We start from the raw sequence: 10,167 nt of genomic DNA, 5'->3' as shown, positions 1-10,167 counted from the left end.
TACATCGCCATTACATGAAAAACTAACTGATACCAAAATAGCAAATGCTACTTTGCATTAACATAGCAGATCGTGGTTTCGATCCACGGACCTCTGGGTTTTGGGCCCAGCACGCTTCCACTGCGCCACTCTGCTTACATCACCATTATATGAAAAACTAACTGATACCAAAATAGCAAATGCTACTTTGCAATAACATAGCAGAGCGTGGTTTCGATCCACGGACCTCTGGGTTTTGGGCCCAGCACGCTTCCACTGCGCCACTCTGCTTACATCACCATTCTATGAAAAACTAACTGATACCAAAATAGCAAATGCTAATTTGCATTAACTTAGCAGAGCGTGGTTTCGATCCACTGACCTCTGGGTTATGGGCCCAGCACGCTTCCACTGCGCCACTCTGCTTACATCACCATTCTATGAAAAACTAACTGATACCAAATAGCAAATGCTACTTTGCATTAACATAGCAGAGCGTGGTTTCGATCCACGGACCTCTGGGTTAAGGACCCAGCAAGCCTCCACTGCGCCACTCTGCATACATCACCGTTACGTGAAAAACTAACTGATAGCAAAATAGCAAATGCTACTTTGCAATAACATAGCAGAGCGTGGTTTCGATCCACGGACCTCTGGGTTATGGGCCCAGCACGCTTCCACTGCGCCACTCTGCTTACATCACCATTCTATGAAAAACTAACTGATACCAAAATAGCAAATGCTACTTTGCGTTAACATAGCAGAGCGTGGTTTCGATCCACGGACCTCTGGGTTATGGGCCCAGCACGCTTCCACTGCGCCACTCTGCTTACATCACCATTATATGAAAAATTAACTGATACCAAAATAGCAAATGCTACCTTGCATTAACATAGCAGAGCGTGGTTTCGATCCACGGACCTCTGGGTTATGGGCCCAGCACGCTTCCACTGCGCCACTCTGCTTACATCGCCATTATATGAAAAACTAACTGATACCAAAATAGCAAATGCTACTTTGCATTAACATAGCAGAGCGTTGTTTCGATCCACGGACCTCTGGGTTATGGGCCCAGCACGCTTCCACTGCGCCACTCTGCTTACATCACCATTATATGAAAAACTAACTGATACCAAAATAGCAAATGCTACTTTGCAATAACATAGCAGAGCGTGGTTTCGATCCACGGACCTCTGCATTATGGGCCCAGCACGCTTCCACTGCGCCACTCTGCTTACATCACCATTCTATGAAAAACTAACTGATACCAAAATAGCAAATGCTACTTTGCATTAACATAGCAGAGCGTGGTTACGATCCACGGACCTCTGGGTTAAGGGCCCAGCAGCCTCCACTGCGCCACTCTGCATACATCACCGTTACGTGAAAAACTAACTGATAGCAAAATAGCAAATGCTACTTTGCAATAACATAGCAGAGCGTGGTTTCGATCCACGGACCTCTGGGTTATGGGCCCAGCACGCTTCCACTGCGCCACTCTGCTTACATCACCATTATATGAAAAACTAACTGATACCAAAATAGCAAATGCTACTTTGCAATAACATAGCAGAGCGTGGTTTCGATCCACGGACCTCTGGGTTATGGGCCCAGCACGCTTCCACTGCGCCACTCTGCTTACATCACCATTCTATGAAAAACTAACTGATACCAAAATAGCAAATGCTACTTTGCGTTAACATAGCAGAGCGTGGTTTCGATCCACGGACCTCTGGGTTATGGGCCCAGCACGCTTCCACTGCGCCACTCTGCTTACATCACCATTATATGAAAAATTAACTGATACCAAAATAGCAAATGCTACCTTGCATTAACATAGCAGAGCGTGGTTTCGATCCACGGACCTCTGGGTTATGGGCCCAGCACGCTTCCACTGCGCCACTCTGCTTACATCGCCATTATATGAAAAACTAACTGATACCAAAATAGCAAATGCTACTTTGCATTAACATAGCAGTGCGTTGTTTCGATCCACGGACCTCTGGGTTATGGGCCCAGCACGCTTCCACTGCGCCACTCTGCTTACATCACCATTATATGAAAAACTAACTGATACCAAAATAGCAAATGCTACTTTGCAATAACATAGCAGAGCGTGGTTTCGATCCACGGACCTCTGGATTATGGGCCCAGCACGCTTTCACTGCGCCACTCTGCTTACATCACCATTCTATGAAAAACTAACTGATACCAAAATAGCAAATGCTACTTTGCATTAACATAGCAGAGCGTGGTTACGATCCACGGACCTCTGGGTTAAGGGCCCAGCAAGCCTCCACTGCGCCACTCTGCATACATCACCGTTACGTGAAAAACTAACTGATAGCAAAATAGCAAATGCTACTTTGCAATAACATAGCAGAGCGTGGTTTCGATCCACGGACCTCTGGGTTATGGGCCCAGCACGCTTCCACTGCGCCACTCTGCTTACATCACCATTCTATGAATAACTAACTGATACCAAAATAGCAAATGCTACTTAGCGTTAACATAGCAGAGCGTGGTTCCGATCCACGGACCTCTGGGATATGGGCCCAGCACGCTTCCACTGCGCCACTCTGCTTACATCACCATTATATGAAAAATTAACTGATACCAAAATAGCAAATGCTACTTTGCATTAACATAGCAGAGCGTGGTTTCGATCCACGGACCCCTGGGTTATGGGCCCAGCACGCTTCCACTGCGCCACTCTGCTTACATCACCATTATATGAAAAATTAACTGATACCAAAATAGCAAATGCTACTTTGCATTAACATAGCAGAGCGTTGTTTCTATCCACGGAACTCTTGGTTATGGGCCCAGCACGCTTCCACTGCGCCACTCTGTTACATCACCATTATATGAAAACCTAACTGATACCAAAATAGCAAATGCTACTTTGCATTAACATAGCAGAGCGTGGTTTCGATCCACGGACCTCTGGGTTATGGGCCAAGCACGCTACCACTGCGCCACTCTGCTTGCATCACCATTATATGAAAAACTTACTGATACCAAAATAGCAAATGCTACTTTTCAATGACATAGCAGAGCGTGGTTTCGATCCACGGACCTCTGGGTTATGGGCCGAGCACGCTTCCACTGCGCCACTCTGCTTACATCACCATTATATGAAAAATTAACTGATACCAATATAGCAAATGCTACTTTGCATTAACATAGCAGAGCGTGGTTTCGATCCACGGACCTCTGGGTTATGGGCCCAGCACGCTTCCACTGCGCCACTGTGCTTACATCACCATTATATGAAAAACTAACTGATACCAAAATAGCAAATGCTACTTTTCAATAACATAGCAGAGCGTGGTTTCGATCCACGGACCTCTGGGTTATGGGCCCAGCACGCTTCCACTGCGCCATTCTGCTTACATGATCATTGTATGAACAAACTAACTTATATGAAAATAGCAAGTGCTATTTTGCTTTAATTTAGCAGAGCGTGGTTTCGATCCACGGACCTCTGGGTTATGGGCCCAGTACGCTACCACTGCGCCACTCTGCTTACATCGCCATTACATGAAAAACTAACTGATACCAAAATAGCAAATGCTACTTTGCATTAACATAGCAGATCGTGGTTTCGATCCACGGACCTCTGGGTTTTGGGCCCAGCACGCTTCCACTGCGCCACTCTGCTTACATCACCATTATATGAAAAACTAACTGATACCAAAATAGCAAATGCTACTTTGCAATAACATAGCAGAGCGTGGTTTCGATCCACGGACCTCTGGGTTTTGGGCCCAGCACGCTTCCACTGCGCCACTCTGCTTACATCACCATTCTATGAAAAACTAACTGATACCAAAATAGCAAATGCTAATTTGCATTAACTTAGCAGAGCGTGGTTTCGATCCACTGACCTCTGGGTTATGGGCCCAGCACGCTTCCACTGCGCCACTCTGCTTACATCACCATTCTATGAAAAACTAACTGATACCAAATAGCAAATGCTACTTTGCATTAACATAGCAGAGCGTGGTTTCGATCCACGGACCTCTGGGTTAAGGACCCAGCAAGCCTCCACTGCGCCACTCTGCATACATCACCGTTACGTGAAAAACTAACTGATAGCAAAATAGCAAATGCTACTTTGCAATAACATAGCAGAGCGTGGTTTCGATCCACGGACCTCTGGGTTATGGGCCCAGCACGCTTCCACTGTGCCACTCTGCTTACATCACCATTCTATGAAAAACTAACTGATACCAAAATAGCAAATGCTACTTTGCGTTAACATAGCAGAGCGTGGTTTCGATCCACGGACCTCTGGGTTATGGGCCCAGCACGCTTCCACTGCGCCACTCTGCTTACATCACCATTATATGAAAAATTAACTGATACCAAAATAGCAAATGCTACCTTGCATTAACATAGCAGAGCGTGGTTTCGATCCACGGACCTCTGGGTTATGGGCCCAGCACGCTTCCACTGCGCCACTCTGCTTACATCGCCATTATATGAAAAACTAACTGATACCAAAATAGCAAATGCTACTTTGCATTAACATAGCAGAGCGTTGTTTCGATCCACGGACCTCTGGGTTATGGGCCCAGCACGCTTCCACTGCGCCACTCTGCTTACATCACCATTATATGAAAAACTAACTGATACCAAAATAGCAAATGCTACTTTGCAATAACATAGCAGAGCGTGGTTTCGATCCACGGACCTCTGGATTATGGGCCCAGCACGCTTCCACTGCGCCACTCTGCTTACATCACTATTCTATGAAAAACTAACTGATACCAAAATAGCAAATGCTACTTTGCATTAACATAGCAGAGCGTGGTTACGATCCACGGACCTCTGGGTTAAGGGCCCAGCAAGCCTCCACTGCGCCACTCTGCATACATCACCGTTACGTGAAAAACTAACTGATAGCAAAATAGCAAATGCTACTTTGCAATAACATAGCAGAGCGTGGTTTCGATCCACGGACCTCTGGGTTATGGGCCCAGCACGCTTCCACTGCGCCACTCTGCTTACATCACCATTCTATGAAAAACTAACTGATACCAAAATAGCAAATGCTACTTTGCGTTAACATAGCAGAGCGTGGTTCCGATCCACGGACCTCTGGGATATGGGCCCAGCACGCTTCCACTGCGCCACTCTGCTTACATCACCATTATATGAAAAATTAACTGATACCAAAATAGCAAATGCTACTTTGCATTAACATAGCAGAGCGTGGTTTCGATCCACGGACCTCTGGGTTATGGGCCCAGCACGCTTCCACTGCGCCACTCTGCTTACATCACCATTATATGAAAAATTAACTGATACCAAAATAGCAAATGCTACTTTGCATTAACATAGCAGAGCGTTGTTTCTATCCACGGAACTCTGGGTTATGGGCCCAGCACGCTTCCACTGCGCCACTCTGCTTACATCACCATTATATGAAAAACTAACTGATACCAAAATAGCAAATGGTACTTTGCAATAACATAGCAGAGCGTGGTTTCGATCCACGGACCTCTGGATTATGGGCCCAGCACGCTTTCACTGCGCCACTCTGCTTACATCACCATTCTATGAAAAATTAACTGATACCAAAATAGCAAATGCTACTTTGCATTAACATAGCAGAGCGTGGTTTCGATCCACGGACCTCTGGGTTATGGGCCCAGCACGCTTCCACTGCGCCACTCTGCTTACATCACCATTATATGAAAAACTAGCTGATACCAAAATAGCAAATGCTACTTTGCATTAACATAGCAGAGCGTTGTTTCGATCCACGGACCTCTGGGTTATGGGCCCAGCACGCTTCCACTGCGCCACTCTGCTTACATCGGCATTATATGAAAAACTAACTGATACCAAAATAGCAAATGCTACTTTGCATTAACATAGCAGAGCGTGGTTTCGGTCCACGGACCTCTGGGTTATGGGCCCAGCACGCTTCCACTGCGCCACTCTGCTTACATTACCATTATATGAAAAACTAACTGATACCAAAATAGCAAATGCTACTTTGCATTAACATAGCAGAGCGTGGTTTCGATCCACGGACCTCTGGGTTATGAGCCCAGCACGCTTCCACTGCGCCACTCTGCTTACATCACCATTATATGAAAAACTACCTGATACCAAAATAGCAAATGCTACTTTTCAATAACATAGCAGGGCGTGGTTTCGATCCACGGACCTCTGGGTTATGGACCCAGCACGCTTCCACTGCGCCACTCTACTTACATCACCATTATATGAAAAACTAACTGATACCAAAATAGCAAATGCTAATTTGCATTAACATAGCAGAGCGAGGTTTCGATCCACGGACCTCTGGGTTATGGGCCCAGCACGCTTCCACTGCGCCATTCTGCTTACATCACCATTATATGAAAAACTAACTGATACCAAAATAGCAAATGCTACTTTGCATTAACATAGCAGAGCGTGATTTCGATCCACGGACCTCTGGGTTATGGGCCCAGCACGCTTCCACTGCGCCACTCTGCTTACGTCGCCATTATATGAAAAATTAACTGATACCAAAATAGCAAATGCTACTTTGCATTAACATAGCAGAGCGTGGTTTCGATCCACGGACCTCTGGGTTATGGGCCCAGCACGCTTCCACTGCGCCACTCTGCTTACATCACCATTATATGAAAAACTAGCTGATACCAAAATAGCAAATGCTACTTTGCATTAACATAGCAGAGCGTGGTTTCGATCCACGGACCTCTGGGTTATGGGCCCAGCACGCTTCCACTGCGCCACTCTGCTTACATCACCATTATATGAAAAACTAACTTATACCAAAATAGCAAATGCTACTTTGCATTAACATAGCAGAGCGTGGTTTCGATTCACGGACCTCTGGGTTATGGGCCAAGCACGCTTCCACTGCGCCACTCTGCTTACATCACCATTATATGAAAAACTAACTGATACCAAAATAGCAAATGCTACTTTTCAATAACATAGCAGGGCGTGGTTTCGATCCACGGACCTCTGGGTTATGGACCCAGCACGCTTCCACTGCGCCACTCTGCTTACATCACCATTATATGAAAAACTAACTGATACCAAAATAGCAATGCTAATTTGCATTAACATAGCAGAGCGAGGTTTCGATCCACGGACCTCTGGGTTATGGGCCCAGCACGCTTCCACTGCGCCATTCTGCTTACATCACCATTATATGAAAAACTAACTGATACCAAAATAGCAAATGCTACTTTGCATTAACATAGCAGAGCGTGATTTCGATCCACGGACCTCTGGGTTATGGGCCCAGCACGCTTCCACTGCGCCACTCTGCTTACGTCGCCATTATATGAAAAACTAACTAATACCAAAATAGCAAATGCTACTTTGCATTAACATAGCAGAGCGTGGTTTCGATCCACGGACCTGTGGGTTATGGGCCCAGCACGCTTCCACTGCGCCACTCTGCTTACATCACCATTATATGAAAAACTAACTGATACCAAAATAGCAAATGCTACTTTTCAATAACATAGCAGAGCGTGGTTTCGATCCACGGACCTCTGGGTTATGGGCCCAGCACGCTTCCACTGCGCCACTCTGCTTACATCACCAATATATGAAAAACTAACTGATACCAAAAGAGCAAATGCTACTTTGCATTAACATAGCAGAGCGTGGTTTCGATCCACGGACCTCTGGGTTATGGGCCCAGCACGCTTCCACTGCGCCACTCTGCTTACGTCGCCATTATATGAAAAATTAACTGATACCAAAATAGCAAATGCTACTTTGCATTAACATAGCATAGCGTGGTTTCGATCCACGGACCTCTGGGTTATGGGCCCAGCACGCTTCCACTGCGCCACTCTGCTTACATCACCATTATATGAAAAACTAGCTGATACCAAAATAGCAAATGCTACTTTGCATTAACATAGCAGAGCGTGGTTTCGATCCACGGACCTCTGGGTTATGGGCCCTGCACGCTTCCACTGCGCCACTCTGCTTACATCACCATTATATGAAAAACTAACTTATACCAAAATAGCAAATGCTACTTTGCATTAACATAGCAGAGCGTGGTTTCGATTCACGGACCTCTGGGTTATGGGCCAAGCACGCTTCCACTGCGCCACTCTGCTTACATCACCATTATATGAAAAACTAACTGATACCAAAATAGCAAATGCTACTTTTCAATAACATAGCAGGGCGTGGTTTCGATCCACGGACCTCTGGGTTATGGACCCAGCACGCTTCCACTGCGCCACTCTGCTTACATCACCATTATATGAAAAACTAACTGATACCAAAATAGCAAATGCTAATTTGCATTAACATAGCAGAGCGAGGTTTCGATCCACGGACCTCTGGGTTATGGGCCCAGCACGCTTCCACTGCGCCATTCTGCTTACATCACCATTATATGAAAAACTAACTGATACCAAAATAGCAAATGCTACTTTGCATTAACATAGCAGAGCGTGATTTCGATCCACGGACCTCTGGGTTATGGGCCCAGCACGCTTCCACTGCGCCACTCTGCTTACGTCGCCATTATATGAAAAACTAACTAATACCAAAATAGCAAATGCTACTTTGCATTAACATAGCAGAGCGTGGTTTCGATCCACGGACCTGTGGGTTATGGGCCCAGCACGCTTCCACTGCGCCACTCTGCTTACATCACCATTATATGAAAAACTAACTGATACCAAAATAGCAAATGCTACTTTTCAATAACATAGCAGAGCGTGGTTTCGATCCACGGACCTCTGGGTTATGGGCCCAGCACGCTTCCACTGCGCCACTCTGCTTACATCACCAATATATGAAAAACTAACTGATACCAAAAGAGCAAATGCTACTTTGCATTAACATAGCAGAGCGTGGTTTCGATCCACGGACCTCTGGGTTATGGGCCCAGCACGCTTCCACTGCGCCACTCTGCTTACATCACCATTATATGAAAAACTAACTGATACCAAAATAGCAAATGCTACTTTTCAATAACATAGCAGAGCGTGGTTTCGATCCACGGACCTCTGGGTTATGGGCCCAGCACGCTTCCACTGCGCCACTCTGCTTACATGATCATGGTATGAACAAACTAACTTATATCAAAATAGCAAGTGCTACTTTGCATTAACATAGCAGAGCGTGGTTTCGATCCAAGGACCTATGGGTTATGGGCCCAGCACGCTTCCACTGCCCCACTCTGCATACATCACCCTTACATGAAAAACTAACTGATACCAAAATAGCAAATGCTACTTTGCATTAACATAGCAGAGCGTGGTTTCGATCCACGGACCTCTGGGTTATGGGCCAAGCACGCTACCACTGCGCCACTCTGCTTGCATCACCATTATATGAAAAACTAACTGATACCAAAATAGCAAATGCTACTTTTCAATGACATAGCAGAGCGTGGTTTCGATCCACGGACCTCTGAGTTATGGGCCGAGCACGCTTCCACTGCGCCACTCTGCTTACATCACCATTATATGAAAAATTAACTGATACCAATATAGCAAATGCTACTTTGCATTAACATAGCAGAGCGTGGTTTCGATCCACGGACCTCTGGGTTATGGGCCCAGCACGCTTCCACTGCGCCACTCTGCTTACATTACCATTATATGAAAAACTAACTGATACCAATATAGCAAATGCTACTTTGCATTAACATAGCAGAGCGTGGTTTCGATCCACGGACCTCTGGGTTATGGGCCCAGCACGCTTCCACTGCGCCACTGTGCTTACATCACCATTATATGAAAAACTAACTGATACCAAAATAGCAAATGCTACTTTTCAATAACATAGCAGAGCGTGGTTTCGATCCACGGACCTCTGGGTTATGGGCCCAGCACGCTTCCACTGCGCCATTCTGCTTACATGATCATTGTATGAACAAACTAACTTATATGAAAATAGCAAGTGCTATTTTGCTTTAATTTAGCAGAGCGTGGTTTCGATCCACGGACCTCTGGGTTATGGGCCCAGTACGCTACCACTGCGCCACTCTACTTACATCGCCATTACATGAAAAACTAACTGATACCAAAATAGCAAATGCTACTTTGCATTAACATAGCAGATCGTGGTTTCGATCCACGGACCTCTGGGTTTTGGGCCCAGCACGCTTCCACTGCGCCACTCTGCTTACATCACCATTATATGAAAAACTAACTGATACCAAAATAGCAA

The 10,167-nt window shown here is 45.7% G+C and overlaps 2 non-coding genes across 2 annotated transcripts; both read right to left on the bottom strand.

The window, feature by feature from the left end:
• Positions 1–3,436: 3,436 nt before the first annotated feature.
• Positions 3,437–3,508, bottom strand: TRNAM-CAU (transfer RNA methionine (anticodon CAU)). Its single transcript has one exon. It is a non-coding gene; the product is annotated as a tRNA-Met (tRNA).
• Positions 3,509–6,000: 2,492 nt separating this feature from the next.
• TRNAM-CAU (transfer RNA methionine (anticodon CAU)) lies at positions 6,001–6,072 on the bottom strand. Its single transcript has one exon. It is a non-coding gene; the product is annotated as a tRNA-Met (tRNA).
• Between the last annotated feature and the right edge of the window lie 4,095 nt (positions 6,073–10,167).

This window comes from Phalangium opilio, unplaced genomic scaffold (genome assembly GCF_054372755.1).
Source record: "Phalangium opilio isolate 3A_F unplaced genomic scaffold, DU_Popi_V2 ptg000078l_1, whole genome shotgun sequence".
Taxonomy (NCBI): Eukaryota; Metazoa; Arthropoda; class Arachnida; order Opiliones; family Phalangiidae; genus Phalangium; species Phalangium opilio.
This window is presented reverse-complemented; position numbering and strand designations above follow the sequence as displayed.